At 49.1% G+C, this 18,615-nt stretch overlaps 2 long non-coding RNA genes across 2 annotated transcripts in view; both read right to left on the reverse strand.

The window, feature by feature from the left end:
• Window positions 1-279: 279 nt before the first annotated feature.
• LOC134552987 (uncharacterized) lies at window positions 280-4,916 on the reverse strand. Its single transcript, XR_010081000.1, has 3 exons — window positions 4,639-4,916; window positions 1,734-1,776; window positions 280-647 (listed from the first exon to the last, which is right to left on the reverse strand). It is a non-coding gene; the product is annotated as an uncharacterized LOC134552987 (long non-coding RNA).
• A 5,611-nt stretch (window positions 4,917-10,527) lies between these two features.
• LOC134552988 (uncharacterized) overlaps window positions 10,528-18,615 on the reverse strand; it is a 39,461-nt gene continuing 31,373 nt past the window's right edge. Inside the window, exons 2-3 of the long non-coding RNA XR_010081001.1 lie at window positions 12,442-12,593; window positions 10,528-10,742 (exon numbers count right to left, since the gene is read on the reverse strand). This is a non-coding gene — a long non-coding RNA (uncharacterized LOC134552988). The remainder of the gene's footprint in view (window positions 10,743-12,441; window positions 12,594-18,615) is intronic.

Raw genomic sequence — 18,615 nt, forward strand, 5'->3', positions numbered from 1 at the left:
TTCACGGCCACGGGGACGCGGCCGCGCCGCCGCCGCCGCGGGCGGGACCGTGACGTCAGCGCCAGACGGGGACTGCCCTTCCCTTCCCTTCCCTTCCCTTCCCTTCCCTTCCCTTCCCTTCCCTTCCCTTCCCTTCCCTTCCCTTCCCTTCCCTTCCCTTCCCTTCCCTTCCCTTCCCTTCCCTTCCCTTCCCTTCCCTTCCCTTCCCTTCCCTTCCCTTCCCTTCCCTTCCCTTCCCTTCCCTTCCCTTCCCTTCCCTTCCCGGCGCTGGGGGCGCTCCCCGCGCCCCCCGGACGCGCCCAGGCGGGGCGGCCGCAGCTGCCGGGGCCGCGGGACCCCCCGAACCGCAGAGCGGGTCAGGATGGAGGGAGCACCGTGGGTAACCTGGTGTTTCACCTCCCGGCTCAGGCAGGGTCATCCCAGAGCACAGGGCACAGGATTGTGTCCAGACGGCTTCTGGAATATCGCCAGCGAGGGAGACTCCACACCCTCTCCAGGCGATCTGTTCAGTAGTGTTCGTTCACCTGCACAGGAACAAAGTTCTTCCTCATGTTCTGGTGGGAATCCGTGGCCTTCAGTTCTGCAGCCTCTTCTCCTGTGGTTCGGCACCACCGAGCAGAGCATGGTCCATCTTCTTGGCACCCTTCCTGTAGATATTTACACACATTGATGAGGTCCCCTCGCAGACATCCCTCCTTGAGCCCGAACAGGCCCTGCTCTCTCAGCCTTTCCTCAGCAGAGATGCTCCAGACATATCACTGCACCCACCCAAAGTACCACCTGCCCTGAGCCCACCCAGGCAGGTCCAGTGGCACCCCCAGCTCCCAGCCTCCAGCAGGACCTGGCAGAGCTTTTGCAGATCAGCTCCAAATGCACCTGGATTTGTGTATCCCGCTGGAAAAGCATCCAAAAGTCAGGTTCACCCTGCTCACCCACCCAGCTGTGGGGACCTCCAGCACCGAGCCACAGGGCTTCATCCTCATTTCACACAGCCAGTCCCCAGTGCAGCATTTCCGACAGAAAAATGGGAAAGACTGGAAAAGAAATGTGGGAGATAAATCTGTAGGGGCCAGGCTGGCCGTGGCTGAGCTCAGTGAAAATTCTACCATTAGCTCCCATGATAGTGCCAGTGGTGCTGCTCAGAGCTCAGGAACTATTCCTGACACATTCCCACTTTTGTTTCAAACCACACACTGTAAAATGGAGTGACCCCGTTCACTGCAAGACAGGTAAAATGAAAAAACATCATCTCTTCCCTAAGGGCTCAATGTGCTAAGCTTTAGTCAAGACAGATTTTTTTTTTTTTTTTTTTTCTGGGAAATAAACCTGTGAAAACAAAGGTTTATAATGAAAATGCTGAAACAAGCTTAACTACAGTGGTGTGAAGTAGCTGCTGTAATACTCGGTGAATCCTGCTACTGGGAGATAAAGGCAGCTTCAGTTATCTTCTGAGAAAGCACATTTCCCCATAAGTGTTGATAGCTCTGATTTAGGATTTGGGAGTGTCTGAGGCCTGCATTCCCCAGAGATGCTGCTGGGAAGATGCACCGAGGTGGGGACGGGTGACCAAACAGCAGGAATGCTATTCCTACAAAGCTGAAGCAATCACAGAAGATGAATGGTCTCAAAATTTGGGTCAGAGACGGTGGCACTCATTGCTAAATAACCTTTATTTTCCTGCCCATAAAAAGAATTTATTTTTACGTGACTACAAACTAATGTTAGATACCCACCTGTACTTTACTCCTGCAGCCCCATCCAGTCCCGTGAAAATGCCTGGAGAGAAGGAACAAGGAATTCCCAGGTTGTTTAATCTTTTACTCTTTGCCACTCAACAGATGGCAACTCCCAACAATTACTAATCCAAAGGAAACACAGAAGAGGATCGTGTGCTCGGATAGAAAGGAGCCTTGGGAAGTTTGTGCTTCCCAGCACTGGGCAGACGTGAAATACCCAACAAGTGCCATTCCCAAAGGCAGGGGAAGGTGCTGGGGTGACACCAGAGGTGGGAGGTGGTGTGCAGAGAGATTAGGGACAATTACCTGAAAAAAAATCTGTGCTAGAACTGGAGATAAAACATTTCCAATCCTATTTTGTATTTTGTTCCCTGCCTCAGTTTCCGCATCAGTAATGCAGGAGGGGCAATCCTGATTCCTTCAGGTTATTTCTAGGGGCTCAGTTTATTTTGTGGCAGTCAGATTTTTAGAAATGCTTTGTGAAAATGTGAAGAAACATCACCCCTGTTACAGGGACACTGGGCCCAGCAGCCCCAGAAAGGATATCAAGAAAGTTAAAGCCAGGCACATACACGGTCAAAATTCTGAAGACAAATTCCAGTTCAGATATGCTTTATCAATCAACCCACTTTTATTATCATTTATCTGGAAATATATCTTTATAATATGTTCAAAAGTTGAATATTAGCAACACTTTACCAAAGAACCTTGCTTGACTGGCCAGAAAAGGTGGCTGGAAGCTTATCTGAGCCTACCAGCTCACAACTAACATCCTTTGCACTTACAACACGTAGCACTGCCATAAATAAGTTAAGGTGAAGACTGCACGTGTCCCCGTGTCATGTGAGGTCCCAGCTGGCAGCACCAGCCCTGCCACCGCTGCCCAGCCCTCGGAGCTCTGCAGCCTTGAGGATGTGGCCACAGTTCACATTTGATTCAGAATTCTTGGATTTTAAGACACCCTTAAACAGTGTCAAGAGAGTGAAGGCAGCTCCAAGCAATGGATTATTCTTCTGAGGCAGTCAGTTTTGAGTGGAGGGTCCCTCTCTGCAATCTTTGCCTTTGCAAAGGCGTCCCCCTGGGCACAGGGACAGGAGATGGCTGAGCAGTGGCACTGCCAGGACGCGGTGCCCAGGCTGCCCTGGAGCTGTGGCAGAGGCAGCTCCAGCGGGGAGAGGCACCTGCCCTCACCCTGTGAATCAGCTTGTTCTGGGGGGAGTTTTTACAAGTTCACAAAGCTTTGGTGGATAAAGGCTCTCGTTTCAGGTGCAGGCTGCTGCAAGTTCACACATCTTCCCAACCTTCTTTAAAAATAAAGAAAAAATAACTGTTTGCAAGTCGATGCTGGTTTAAAAATGCTGTTTACCACCATCCCCATTTCGTCTGAACGACTCATGTGGCTTTAAGAATAATCAGCATTTTTCCACCATGATTTAAGAACAAATAATTAAAGTCATCCCAGATGGGCTTGTAAAAATTAAAAGTACATCAGTTAACTTAAATGCTTCACCCTGTTCTTTGTAATGACACCATCCAGCCTCCAGCCCAATGCATTTGTCAGAGCTTCTGTCCCGGCAGCGAGTGCTGCTCATCTGTGGGACATTTCCAGAACACACTGTTGTTGATTTTGGCTCCTGTACTCTGTCACTGATCAGCTTTTTTCCACTTCTTTTTATGTTTTCCCTGGAGACACCTCAGACGGCTCCAGGATGAGTCTGGAACGCTGAGATCTCCCTTTGCTTCCTGGGTTTGCTGTAAAATTTCATGGGAAGCCAAGGCTGCTCCCTGGGCCACGGCTCTGCAGCCATGGAAAGGGAGACACAGGAGCTCTGAGATCATCTGGGATGCTTGGACAAACCGAAGGACATGGGCACATCAGTCTGCTCTGGCTGCTCGGGATTGTAACGTAATTTCACTCAGTGCCAGACCAGAAGTCAGGCATTGCCTGTGCAGTCACATTGAAATCTTTCCTTTTATTCCTCGCTGCAACACTCCAGCATCACTTAGGTCATTATAGTGCAGTGCTATGGATAAATGCATAAAACGTAATGGAAAAGCAAGATCCATCTGAGAAATAAGTAACCTTAAGAGTCAAATCGTGTTCAAGACAACCTAAGGGAAAACAAAACAAAAAAACTCCACGACTCCCCAAAGCTTTGTTAACTAAACACTTGTCCGTTAAGGAGTCCAAATATTTCACAGCATTAGTCTTTGGATTAATGTTAAATCGATACGCACTAACGCAATAGGGCAATAGTTACCATGGTGAATAATTCTATATTTATTTTCAAGCAAGCCTTATTTCTAACAAAACCAGACATGGTTTCCACTTTCTGGTGACTAACCTTTCAATTTATTTTTTTAACTGCTTGGTACCAAAAACTCGGGTTTTCTCCCCAACAATTAGAACAGGATCTCTGCTGCCACAGAGGAGAACAATGCCACGGGGACATGGATGCTCAGCAGCTTTAGGTAAGGGTCCCACTTAGGAAGTTTTGTTCCCAACTAGGGGGGACAAAAAGTCAATGATTATTAGTTTGTAATGAAATTCCAACCCATTCTGTCTCATTTGGGGCCTCCTATAACCCCGTCTGACATCACTGGAAAGACTCCACCCTACCTTTACATTTTATTGAGGCACTTGCAGGAAACCCATCACCCTCTGAATGCACAGCTCCCCACCTGGGCACACTGCATTTCCTTGTGCTAGAGAAACCAGGATGGCACGTGTGAAATAAAACAGCGCCCAGGGAAGAGTTCTAACTGCATAAACATAAATATAAATAATCCCTGACTTTTCTTAAGGGAAAAACAGGAATTTTGGAGAGGGGAATGGCGCCCTGGAAAGCAGAGAAAGGTGACCCTGAGCTGTGCCAGAGCCAAGTGAAGACTTCAGGCTCACCCGAGGAAGCTCTGAGTGATGCTGGGAGGCAGCTCGGAACCACTCTGTGGTGTTTTGGAAGCCGAGCAGCTGTGAACAGCCCGTGGATTGAACTGTCCTTGTTTGATGCCCATCTACACCCACCCAGTGCACTCGCTGCAAAAATACTACACACGCACACGCTCGTGTTTGTCAAAACACGTTTGCTGCGCTTTGCTGCTTTTGTTTCTTGCATGAAAGGTGAGCTCAGACAAACCCCGGCTGTGCTCGGCGTTTTTCTGCCTGGACACACACGGCAGGGCAGGCCCCGCTCGCTGCCCCGGCCCGACGCCGGCGGCAGCTCGGGACTCATCCCCGGAGCCCCTCCGCCCCTGCCACAGGGAAATTCTGCGAGGAGGAGGAGGAGGAAGAGGAGGAGGAGGCTCTGAAGATGCCTCTGCTTTAAATCGCCATTCAGCGGCAGCACAGGGCGAGCCCGAGCCCTCCTCCCGCCATCACCATCACTCGCGGGGTACCACAAGGGTATCCCCACGAGTGCGCCCTCGGTCTCGCATGGAAAACGCGGCTGGACCGTGTCCACAGGACCGAACGCGCCTCGCCCGTCGGGGCGCGGCCCCTTTAAATCGCGCGGCGGCCGCGGGGCAGCCCCAGATGGCCCCGGTGTCACGGGCAGGCGTTGCCCCGCCCCCGCCGGGAAAGGCCGCGCGGGATCAGCCAATCAGAAGTGACGGCGGCGGCCGCGGGGCGCGCTGCAGCCAATCAGCGCGGGGGGCGTGGCGCGGGGCCATGCGGGCGGCGGCGCCACGTGGGGCGGGGCCGTGACCGCGCCGTGACCCGGGGCCGTGACAAAGGCGCAGCGCGCGCCTTCCCGCGCCGCCGCCTTAAAGGGACCGCGCGGGCCCGGGGCCGCCGCGACCCCCGGCGCCGCGGGCTGTGTGCGCCTCGGGTGTGTCGCGACACCCGCGGCGCTGCCAGCGCCTCCTGCCCCGGTCATGAACCGGCTCGGCCGCACGGCGGGCAGGGACATGTGGCACCACCTCTGCGGGGTGGCGAGCGGTGACCGTGCCGTGCCCTGAGCTGGGCACAGCCGCCGTGCGCAGCCGGACGGACAGACAGCCAGGGCTAGGCCAGGCAGGACAGACCGACAGGCAGGCGGGGCTGGGCCATGCAGTCCCCTATTCCCTGTGCAGGCCCGTGCCCTCACACTGCGCTTTCCTGTAGGCTTCACTCATTTCACACCCTCCCGGTGCCTCTCCGTGGCATCCCCGGTGGGGCAGCCCCGAGGCGGGAGGCGCTGCTGGGGATGGACGGGCAGGACGGGCGCTCCGAGCCCCTCTGCCCGCACAGGGCACGGCCGGCACCGGCACCGCCGCCTCGTAAAGCTGCCACAGGGGAGGCTTCGACACCAGCGAGACAGCAGAGCAAACAAACGGCAGAGCTGGGAAAGAGGGAGGGTCCTGGAACACAAATGCTCCCATAAATGTCTTTTCCGTAAGTCTATTTACTCAGCTGCTGAAATGATTTCAACTGAGTGATCAGTCTTACGTGCTAAAACCAAGCCATCCGTTCTCTGATGGTCCAAAATCCTACATCTGGTACTTTATCTGCAGTCTGTTCCCCCCTTTTCTTTCAAAGAGAGTGTTTCTGCAGTATTTGATCCCCAGATGCACTGTATCATCACAGTTTGGGCTCAGAGGTGAATTACAGATATTAAAAGTGGTTGTTTCAGTCCCACTTGGCTGCAGAGAGCTGAATCCTCCCTCACAAAGAGACAAAATTGATAATTTGAGAGCCTCCTTTTCAAAGAGAATGAAAAGAAAGTGTTTTAACTTCTGATGAGAACATCCTTAAGATGTACATTTGACCTCCTGTACTGCCTTGGAGTGTTGTAGCCCCAAACCTGACATGCTGTTCCTGGGCATGAGGCTCTCTGGGGGTCCGCTGGTTCCTAAAATATAATCCAGGAAAAACAGAGGCCTTGAAGACATTTTGTGAGGGCAGATCATCATCAGCAGCCTCAGTAATTCCCTGAGCTTAAATCAATCTGTGCACTGTATATTGTACATCCAGGTGATGCACAATAAAATAACTGAACACAGGATGTAGATAAAACATCACACCCCATCCATTACCAATAATCTCTGGTTTTACTGGAACGTTTTAAAAAGCCAAATTTTTTGCACTTCTTCCTCAAATCACGCGGAGTCTTGCCTGAGCCTGGTACTGTTTGGCACAAAGAGAACTTACAGGCACATCTAATTAAATTGTATGAATCAGGGATATTGAATTGTTGAAGGGGTTTTTTTTCTTGTTGTTATTGCAGTTTTGGATTTCTAATGATTCCGATAATCAACGAAATTATAAATTCTAAGGTTTAAGAGAAAACACAAAAAAGACACCGTCTTGGTACTCCAGGGAGCATGTGTGAATCTGATTTTCCAAATGAAAAGAGTTATAACATCAGTTAAAACCTAAAGGCTTCACTTTCTCAAATCTTTTATGCTAGATTTTATACAGCTAATACATCGCCAATGTTTCCAAGGAAACCAATATGCCCTGTTCTTTCTGAAACAAATCTCACTATTAAAACAATTAAAAACTTAATCTGCGTTCTCCTCCCTCCCTCTCCCTCTCTGCTTTTAGTATTATCGCATGCATTTTAATTAAAAACATGATTGCAATAAATTTTTTACACATACGTAGGCAACAGCCTAAATTACCTAAAGGAACCTTGGCTCCAGAGTGTAATAATCGGGAACGAAATATATCACAACAATTGAGCAAAGCCCAATTAACAGGAGCCCTGATGAATCAATTACAGCCCCTGCTCATCTCCGAAGGGCAGAGGCTGTAGTTCATGGTTTAAAACTCAGCCTGGCTGTGGGAAATGCGGGTTCAGGTGTTGGATGTGGCTGCACAAATCCCTGAGTCTCATCCAGGGGACAGCCCTGGCTGGAGGAAGCTCTGGCCAGCCGGAGAGGGAGGGCAGCTCCCACAGGGCGCCACAGGGAAGGAATGATCTGAGTTTTTCTGCGGGTGACCGAGCTCTGGGGTTTGAGGTGACGGCGGCTGCAGGATGCACCCATTTTCCATTCTGCTTCCACAGCCTGCACCTCGTGTAGGCACCAGCACTGAGCTGGGGAGTGCCAGGGCATGGAGCTGCCTGGACACGGCTCAGAGGGGTCTCCTGCCTCCTGCTCAGTGTAAGAGATGTGTACACGTGGTGCTTACAGACAGGGCTCAGCTCTTGGTGGCCTTGGCAGCACTGGGGGAGTGGCTGGACTCAATGAGGACTTTTCCAACATGAACCATTCTGTGATTCTGTGAAATGAATCGAGTGAGAGCCCCCAACACCTCCACCTGCACCCACTCACTGCAATGGAAGAGTGCCTGGAGAAAGAGGGGGCTTGAAAATCCAACACTGAGAGCACGCTTTGAAAATCTGACAGGGATTTAGAGCAGCTGTCAGAGCACCTCCCTCCCAAGTTGGGTGGCTTGGCATGGATGGGTCGATTGGAACCCCTTCTTTTGAGGGAGTTGTGTGTTCTGCCAGGTTTCTTTGTGTGAGATTTGGGGCGTGCAGGCCTGAGCTGACAGCCCCGGTCAGTGCAGGAGCACAGCCCAGTCCCAGGGATGGCAGCTCTTGGCTAAGCTCTGCTGCACTGCCCGAAGCCTCTCCTGGTTTGTTTGTATTCGCTCCGAGAGCACCACTGCTGTCCCCAGGAGTTGGAAAACAAACAGAACCCCCGGTGCCAGCGCCAAGGAGCTTAAAGCCGGGCTCTGTGTCCCGAGTGCTTCACTGGTTTCATCTGAAGAGGCATTAGGATCCAGGCTTTGGGGTCTGTGTGCCGAGGAGAGGGAGCTGCAGGTCAAGAGGCTCCTGAAGAGAGGAAGCGGGCTCCGAGCAGGAGCAGTGAATGGCCCCGGGAAGGGAAGGCAGCAAACACAGCCCCGCTCTTTGTTTGCCCCGCATTGTGTTCGGCCCCGGCCCCTCTGTTCCCCTTGTGTGCGCCACTTCCACTCCCGTGACGAGAGCCCGAGCACGCAGGAAGGGAGCAGTCGGCACAGGAATGCTTCATGTGGATCCAAGAGCTAAATCTGGCCCTGCCTTGTGTGCTCCCCCCGGCTCCCCAGGGAGCAGAAGGGAAATGCAGCCAGAGCCGCTTCCTCCACCATTGTCTGAGCACTGGGACATCCTTCTGCCAAGGGCAGGCAGTGGGGACGGGGTGTCTGAGAAGCTTCCAGTTTGCCTCACGCCTCTGCACAGGGCTGGACAGGGAAACTGGAGTGGGGCCCAGGCTCTGTCCTCCCTCCCTGGGATTCCCTCAGGCTTTGGGTTGCCCAGAAGATTTAGGGAAATGAATCCTGCTCACTCCTTCACACACATCTTTTAGGGTACTGCGTGTTGCTGTGTGCTCTTTGCAAATGCAGTTTCCTGTGAAAAAAAATCCCAGCCTTGCTAACATCCCACATGTAATGTGATACATTCCCATTCATACACACTTCCCACCACTCCGACACGCTGCACTGTACAACCAGAGAGACAGAGAGTGTACGGCACGTCTGCACTCACAAATACCAAATTCTGCTGGCATGCAGGGGGTGACTTGGGGTTATTTGGGTGTGTTCCCCCCCACCCCCCACCCCGTCCTTTTCCAGAAGAGTTTGGATAATTACTTTCCACCATCTGCCCTGCCAGAGCTAGGAAATATTTGGAATACGTTCCATTCTCCTAATGAACACGCAGCAGCAGGGGTGCTGCAAATGAGAGAGACAAAATCTTTCTAATGAACAACAAATGAACTAGAAATCACATCTACATAGCTTCAGCTTTTGTTGCCTATAGCTTTAGAGTGATTCATGGAGACAAAAATCAATGAATGTGCCGTAGACCCAGGTCTAGCACGCCGTGTAGAAGTCTTGTCGTGACCCAAGCCATATTTGTTTTGGATACAAATACAGACTCTCACTAGCTTCCTTTTCCTTTAATTGACAAAAAAGTAGGGGAAGAATTTAAGTATGGTTCCTACAACTCTTGTTAACGCTCTTCAGAACGTGTTGAATTTATGGGATACCATCAAACACATATTAGTATTCATAACACAAATCACTTTGCTTCCAACTGGTGTATAGAGCTGTATCATGCTCTTTTGTTAAAAAAATAATGTGCTCCAACTGAAGAAATTAGTGGTTCTTTCTCAGAGGAGAAGGGGCAAAAAGCTCTGCTTGATCCACATTCTTCAGAGACTGGGGGTGGATGTTGCTGAGCATGGACAGGAGTGAATTTCCAGATCCACCACAGCAGAAATTAAGGGCTTTTCTCAAGTATGTGCCATTATGAATATGCAATTAGCTGTTCTTCCTTTAAGAGTTTTGCCTGCTGCCAACCAGCCAGACATAAGCAAGTTTCCACCCAAGGCTTTTGGTGTCAGAAACTTGGACATATCAAGGGGAAACCTCAGTTCAAGGCTCGGATGCTGCACAGGACAGCGTGACCCATCCCAGCTGTCCTGAGCACAGGAGAAGTGTGAGGAATAAGGCATTCCTAGAGCTGCAACTGATCCCATCCTTAATAGCAAAGCCTCTGATCAGATACTGGGACTTTTCTCCAAGCCTCCTCAGAGGCGGATTTATTTTCTTACACCAGACCACAAGCTGTAGCCCAGAATACTCAAGGAGTGACAACTGCCAGCAGAGAACTCAGTCAGCTCCAGAGCTGAGGCATCTCTCAGCTCCTCCCTTACAGGAAAAGCCATGGGAGCACAGGGAATGCCTCCAGCCTGCACTGAAACTCATCCCAGTGGCCGTGGCAGGGCAAAAGAAGCATTGCCAAGCCAGCAGATGTGAGTGCTGGAACAGCTTTGTGAAAGTGTGGGCAGAGCTGCACAGAGCAACCCCGTCCCAGGGGATAAAACACTGGCCAGGTAGGAGGACAGCAATGCCTGCTCCTCTCTGCAGGTTCTGCGTCCTTCCTGGGCCGCAGGAAGGTCGGGATAGGCGGCCTTGCCCTGGATTCCCTCCCTGCCCCTGATGTGCTCACCTGGTTGTGTGCTGAGGTGCTGATTTTTTGGTGTGCGCCCTCATTTTCTGGGAGCCTGACTGTGCAGTTCCTTCAAGCATTTAATCTGCAAGAAAGTCAGCAGTTTCCCCAACAAGACCTTACATGACCAGGCCTCTTTATTTAATACCATCTTCCACACCTCTTCACCTTCCTTGTCTCCCATTCCTTGCAGTTTCACCCTCTGAAAGAGCACCTGGATTCACCACCTCAGACTCATTAAATGGCCACTTGCTTTCCCCATGTTCCTGGTTTCTTACATTAAAGTATGTATTAAAAGGAAGAAAAAAAAAATTAGGAAAAAGAGAGAAACAGAACGTTCCTACAAAAAAGCAATTTCTTGGCTGGCCATTTTTTTTTTAACTCCCCTCAATATGGCAGGAGATATTTATGTCTGAACAAATCCTTCTCCCTCCCAATCAATCCAGCTTCCCTTGCTTCTGCCGTGCAGTCACACTGTTTGTATCAGCCTGTTACTGTGAAAATTAATGTGACAACACAAAACGCAACATAATGACTAAAGGTGTGTGAAATAGTCCTGGAGAAATAAGAAGTGACTTCAAATGCAAGGTATTTCCTCCTTCCCCTTTCTCCCATCCTACAAGCTTCTGCAGTTCTGAAAATGGGACAGTTTTCAAAGAGACTATATTTGCAGAGCAAAGATGGATGCTATTTTTGTTGCAAATTAGCAGATTTTTTAGCAGATCCAACCTCATTTGCAAGTGAAAGTGACTCTACTTACCATGCAGATATAGGTCTTATGTTGGAAACTCATGGAAATTCATGTTTTGAACATACTTAGAGAAGAAAAATATAGACCCTGCCTGTATTTCTGGCTGTGACTTGCTCCAGTGAAGCAACACCAGTGGGGCAGCACATCTTGGCTGAACTACTACATTCTGTGAGCAAGTGGGAATGAACCTCAAACAGTTTTTAGCTGTGCTCTGTGAACTTCTGGGGGCTGGGGACTTCGAGGAGCCCACAGAGAAATGAGGAAAGGTATTCAGTTGTTAGAGAGAGAAATTTGCTATCCAGGGATCCACAATTCCCTTGGAAAGTTTTGAATAGCCTGCATATATATATATATATACATATATATATATGCCCATCTGGGGTTGTCCATGGTCTGCACTGATGTGGAAAACTACAATTACAATGTAGTAAACAGTAATAGGAAAAAACAATCAGTTATTAGTCCTGCAAAAAATGCCCTTTCAGAATGCCAAAACTTTTCATGAAATTGGAAAAAAAATCTGGTGAATCATTTAAGCCAAGAAAAACAGTCGAAAAAATAGGGAAATAAAGCACTGTATTTAAGTGCACTGAATCCAAAAATTTTCAGTGGGTTTTGATTCTAAATGGGATTTTTTCAATTAGAAGTCAACCTACAACTTGAGAAAGGTAAGGAAAAGCTAAAACAACTCCCAAATAAACCAGGAGGAAAAGTCATTACATCCCAAGTGAGGCCAGTTGTGTCAGGTCCAAATCCACCTCACAAAAATTACCAAGAAAAAAATTGGGGGAGTGAGAGAAAGAACTGTGCACACCTTTAAAACCCTCATACAACATCGGGGCTGAATTCCCAGAAGTGCCAGTTTGGATTTGGTTACATCCCCACCATGAAAACGAATTAAGATTAAAAAAAAAGTTATAAAAATCTTCATTTTAATATGGGCATTGCAAGAAGAAAGCGAAAAATAGAACAGCAGGCAGGAAAAGCAGAGAGCTCCTATTTCAAGAAGTGATTTGAAGAGAAAAATTCCTACCTGCCAGATTTGCACATGCATTCCTTCAAGCCCGAGCTATGCAGCAGGTGTGAACCTGTTTGTACCTGACAGCAGCGCGGGGGGAACCAGAGGTGCAGCTATTCAGGGATGGAACAAATCCTTCTGGCAGATGCCAGTTTTGCAGTGCTCTGCTGTACATGGAAAAGCAGAAGGTGAGTGTCAGCCCTGCTGTTGTGCTGCAGCCTGATGGGCTCAGCTCTTTTCTCCTCACATCCCTGTGTATTTTTGGGGGATACAGCTCCTTTGTCCGTCGTGTCCATTAAAACAGACACACATCACATTCCTGAGCGCTGTCAATGTGGACTTCAGTGAGGTTATTTTCACAAATGAGTTCAAAGTCAGAGGTAAAACATGTTAAAAAACACCTAAATTCATCTTACAAAAAGACACAAATATCTGAAGCTGAAGTTGTACAAAAGGAAACAAAGAAAAAAGTCCCAGGGGCAGCATCCCCAAGCTCCTCTGTGAATACACATTTCACATCAGGTATTTTAATGCTCCATACACCTGTCCCAGACACCAACTCATTCTCCTTGGATTGAGGACACCCTTGGACTGGGATCGTGCTGGTTGCACTTTTACCAAGACAGGCTGCGGTACTACAGCAGAAATTACATTTTGAGAACTGAAAAACACATTTCACAGTCCTTACAGTCCTTATTTTCCTCAAGATAGGTACAGGGGATATATTTCCTTATTCCTGACAGAAAGATCAGAGTATTCTTTTGTCAGCACAAGGCAGCTGATCATTTGTAGCAGGCATGAATTATTGCAATGTCTCCATCCAAACAAGTGAACATCTGTATCCCATTTTCACTGGCACCACGAGATACCTGGCGCAGCCCCAAAAGGGAATGTTTAGCTACAAGGGTTTAAAATATGCATTAATTTGCTGTTGTGTTATCTTCTGGTATTCTCAGCTTTTGAAAAAAAACCAAAAAACTTTATCAGTGGAGTCCTCCCACTGTCTACTTGCCTTGCTCTAGCCCAGAATGAAATGAAGTAAGTGAAACAGCTCTGAAAGGCTCATTTGTTTTCCCTCCTGAGGAGCAATGCTCATGGAAGCCAGGTGGAGCAGGACTCTGGGGAGGATGGGACATTTCATGTCCCTCCCTCTGCTGCTGCTTCTCTGCAGAGAGGGACTGTTAGTTTATTCAACCCTCCCAAGGACAGCATCACCGGGAGAGAGATTTTCAACAATCCAAGGGTGGGGGGTCTATGCAAAGGAAGTCTGGAAGCTCTTTACGTCCAGTGTTGCATCCTTGGCTTTAGAAAATCTGTTTTTGTTGAAAGCAAGGTGTGTTTTCCCAGCAGATCATTATCTCCAGCACCAACCGACTGCAGGGTTGGAAACTGCAGGGCAGGAAAGCTCCTTTTCAAGGAAAGCTCCTTTTCAAAGCTCAGGAAAGCCTGAGCTTTCAGCTCAGCCTTGACCTTATATCCAGAATCTGCCTGGGCTGAAAAAACCTTCTGCTAATTAAATTATGTTTTTCTTAGTTGCTTAAATTTACCTGGTCCCTCCTCTCTGCAATCCCACCTCAGACAGAAGCTCTGGGGTGATCCCCATTCCACCATGACTGGCACTGGAGGAAGTGGAGTGGGGATCACCCCGCAGTGTCCTCAGCTGCTGGCTCCAGTCTATCCAGCTCAGAAACCATCCTTCACCCTCCACCCTACCCCAGGCTTCAAAAAAATCACAGATACCTCCTTTAAATCCTTTCTTAGCACTCCCAATTTCTAATGATTTTGGTTTAAAAGGGAAATACACAGCCTCAGCACCAGTGTGTGCTGTGATTTCCACACGTGCAATATTCCTCACATTTTACCTCATATTCTTTGGCTGTTTACACCCACTTGTAGCTTCCCATTGGGGCTATGGGGAAGGGAATGCCCATTTTCCCTGCGTTTGTACAAGCACTGAACAGCAGGGCTTTACTCCAAGCTGCTGGAGCTCTTAGATGGTTACCACCAGTTGTACTACTACTACTGCTTTGGTCAGTCCTGATTGCTGCACTTCTGACTGCCTTTCTACAGCCACCAAGAGCTCAGTCACCACCCCACTCACTAGAGGGACTCACGAAATCAAAGCCACTGTCACCTCAGTCCTCAGTGACAGTTTCATTAACACCTTCCCATGTGTGACTGCATCTCCATTTTAACTCCCTGGGACAGGTGACTTAGGCAGACGGGGACATTTGCCCTGGTAGATTAAAAATGTTCTGGGTCACTTCTCTAATGTTTTGCTGCACATGGAAGTCACTCAATCCTTCAGCTACTCTGAGAGTGACAAAATGTGCCTGGCACAGGCTGCAGTGCAGGGGGAGCAGGGTCCCTGCTGAGGCAGCTGTTCCTGCACATTCCTGCTGGGCACCCCCTGTGCTGGCCACACAGGAGGAGTCTGCAGAAAACTCCTCCAAATGAAGATGAGAAAAGTCTTGGAGTAACAACTTGGCCTTTCTCCACAGCCGGGAAACTGAGGCAAGATGATTGTGTCTAAGCCACGGATGGCCAGAGGGTTTTGGGCAAAGCTGAGCACTGAGTTTTGATCCGAGCTATTCAGACCACACATCATGTCTAATGACTGAAATGATGGCATTAATACTCTGCTTCAAACTCTCCTTGGCTCTGGAATAAGAGACAATTAAAATGGTGGGAAAATTCCTGTTATTAAATGTCCACAGGGAAGCTGAACTGACAAATAAGAAACAAATTCACAAATAGCAGTAAACAGCATGTTGAGCTATAGAAATAGAGAGGAAAGAAGTAAACAAGGCCATGTCTCCATAGAAAAACAAAGTTACAGCAGTACAGCTAGAAATGCCTGGGAAACTTCTCATCCTCTATAACTTCTCATCTTTTGGGCCATGGCTTCAGAAATTAGGTAGCCTGCAAATAGTCTTGCTTTTAAGTGCCTTCACTCAGGAGGATATTTAAAAAAACAAAAACAACCGTATCAATTTAGAGTCAGCCCTCACCTAATACTGAGTATTTTCATGGACAAAGTGGAAGCCTTACCACAGCCCCTGTGCGAATAAACTCTGCATTTTTTTGGAGGATTCTCCTTGCAAGATCCGTCTCCAGTGCTGCTCCCCGGGTGTTTACTGGTTGTTAACTGTGCTCCCTCGCAGCCTCCAGTCTCGGAGAGCATCAAAGGGGAAGGAATGCCACTTGCCTAAACGTGATAGACGATTGCTGCAGGCAGGAGTAACTTGTGCTGTCAGTGTTCAATTAGCACCAAGTTAAACTAAATGTCTTGTGAATATTTCATAACGATCTGCCAGCATCGTATCTGAACTCTCTGGCTTTTACCAAGCCATTTCCCTTCCAAAGTGACATGATGTGGAATTAAAGAGGAATGATGAGCCAATCTCGCTTGTTTGAGTATCTGCTCAAGAATTACGCTGTATAACTAAAAAGTAGTAATAATTTTAAAAAAAGCACAAAATACCCCAGCAACAACTGTCACCTAAAATTATCCTTTGATAATAAACTGTCTTTGAACAAAGTGAGAGTTTACACACAGTTCTTTTTCTGACTGTAAATTTATTGCAGCTTTCCCATTCACTTTGCGAGTCGCAGGAGCTGATGTAAGCTTTTATATTCCCCATTTGTTTTTCACACAAAGCCGAGGAGTTAAATGGGTTGGAATAGACCTTAAAAGCCGGGGCTAACTTTAACTTGAACTGCTGAATCTGTGTTAGGTGAGCTGCAGGAGCCAGCCTGGGCTGCGCTGCGTGCGAGAGCTCCGAGCGGAGCTCGCCGCGGGATCTGGGGCAGAAAAAAACCCCAAATGCACAAATGCAAATGACTCGGTGCTGCAAACCAGCCGCTATGCAGACACGCAAATCCCAGGCTGCAAAGGAGCTGTGGGATCTGCCTCGCCTGCCTGGGGGTCCTGGCTCTGCCCCCGGGGAGCTGACTCAGCCTCACAGCAGGGATTGGAGTGTCCGCAGAGCCCTGGCACAGCAGGAAGAGCTCCAGAGGCAGCAAAATCTCGGGGGTCACTGTGCTGATGGCTCACAGCCCCCCCTGAAGGGCAGAGGACTTCTCCAGAGAGGGAAAGGTACCACAGGGCACCGAGAGTCTTTCCAGCTGAGGCTGCCAACAAGGAGATCAGTTGGTTCCAACACTAATGGAGCAAAGCCACCAATTCTCATCACCTCATCCATCACAGCCCAGATGATGAACGATGCTGGGTCTGCACCAGCCTGGGCTGATGATGCTCTGCAAAACAAAGCCAAACTGTCCAGCTCTGCTCGCTGAGGGGACGGTCCCCTCAACCGAGGAAGGACAGGCTGAACTAGAAACTTCTGCTGGCCTGGCTACACAGGCTGGGGTGGATGTTCCAGGCAGCTCCTAGGCACGAGCAGAACAAGTGCTGAGACAGGGTTTAAGTTAACTCAGCAGGTGAAGAGCAATGGTGAGTCTGAAATAACCACAGGGACTGGACCATTTCCCATGGCTAACGCCAAGTGACCCATGGCTACTCTCCCCCAGCAATGCTGCTTTTGGGTCTGGAGTCTCATCACCCCCAGAGTTTACAGGACAATAGTTCCCATTTATTAGCTATCGGTTCATAAAGAAAAAAAATGGAAGCCACACCTCTTTTGGAAGTGAAGGCTTGGTAAGAAAAGCCACCTGGGAGCAATTCTACAGCACTGACTGCAATCGTTTGCTGCTGCTGCAACTGTATTGATGTAACAGGTAAAACTTGCTCCTGTAGGCAGGATCTGGGCTTTGCCTTTTTCAGAACAGCATTATATAGCATAATATATAAATGTATAGCAGCTCTTCCCCTTGGTGCCCAGTCCTTGGCACCTTGGTCACTCACTTGGCTGGCACAGCCCCTGCAGGAACACCAGGCCCACACTGCCCACGGCAAGGGGAGCTGCTGCTGGCCCTGCAGGACACTCCTGTCCCAAAGGGACACCTCAGGCACACAGGCAGCCCCAGCCTCCCTCCTCCCCGGGCTCCTGCAGGGTACACCCCATGGCCCAGGTGCCAAGGACACGGCCCGGCCCCATCACCACGGCTCAGCTCCTAGTGAAGGGCACTACAGCACACAAACATACAAAAATAGCCTTGAAAAGAGTGGGGGAGATGGAGGAAGGGAGGGCCAGGGAACTTCAGAGATACCCAGAGAGACAGACCCAGACCTGGGGGAGAAAACCAGACACAGCTCTATCCTCAGGGCTGTTAAACCCTGCACCAAGACATGCTAATTAACCGCTCTCCTTCCCAGATAACGAGGGAGTTTGCTCTGCTGGAGGGGGGCACTGGCAGGAAGCCCCATCCCCTCCTCTTGCACCTGAGCGATCTTTACGCTGCCTGTGGGGGATGAAGCCCAGGGCAGTGATGTTTCAAGGCTCCCATAATTTGTTTAACAGACCTGAAGACCCACCAGCATTTAACTGCTGCAGACATGGATGTATTACAAACAGCAAACCAAACCCAAGCGTGGCTGGGCTGGAATATTAATCCATCCCTTCAAGGGCAATGGAAACGGGGAGGATCCCACAGACCATGTAGGAAGGGGGGATTGGGCTGTGGACAGGCAGCCTCGTTAACACAGAACGCCCCAGCCCTGCCCAGCTACAAACACTGACATTTACCCTCCCCAAAAGGCTGAACTAATATCCTGATAGAGCTGCTGGCACCCTTCCAGCAGATGGTTTTATACATAGACCTGTTGGGGTTTTTGACACAGTCACTTGTCTGAGTGCCAACATCTGAAAAAGAACTCAGGAGGCCTTTTATGGCTCTAAATTTGAGGCTTTGGGGACTTTTTCCATTTTTTTCCTTGTTAGACCATTACAAAGAATGCAAATACTACTAAAGTCATGGAATAGATTTCCCTGATTGTGTGTTCAGCTGTACAGCAGTTGCCAGGGTAAATTCAAAGATGTGCTTTAAAATGCCAAAATATATTAGTAACACTTGTCTATGAAAATAATGATTATAGGAAAGGGATTTATTTGTAAACCTTACAGAGAAAACACAATTCATCCCATATTTTGCTGTGGAAAAGTCCCACATGAATTGAACCTTCTGCTGGTGAGCTGAAAACTGCAGGAGCTGGAAAAACTCCAGGGGCTGGAACATTCCCAATGTCACCGGAGCTTTTCCGACCCACCCAGTCCCACTGGCTTTTAG

The sequence above is a fragment of the Prinia subflava genome, chromosome 8 (assembly GCF_021018805.1).
Source record: "Prinia subflava isolate CZ2003 ecotype Zambia chromosome 8, Cam_Psub_1.2, whole genome shotgun sequence".
In the NCBI taxonomy this organism is placed as follows: Eukaryota; Metazoa; Chordata; class Aves; order Passeriformes; family Cisticolidae; genus Prinia; species Prinia subflava.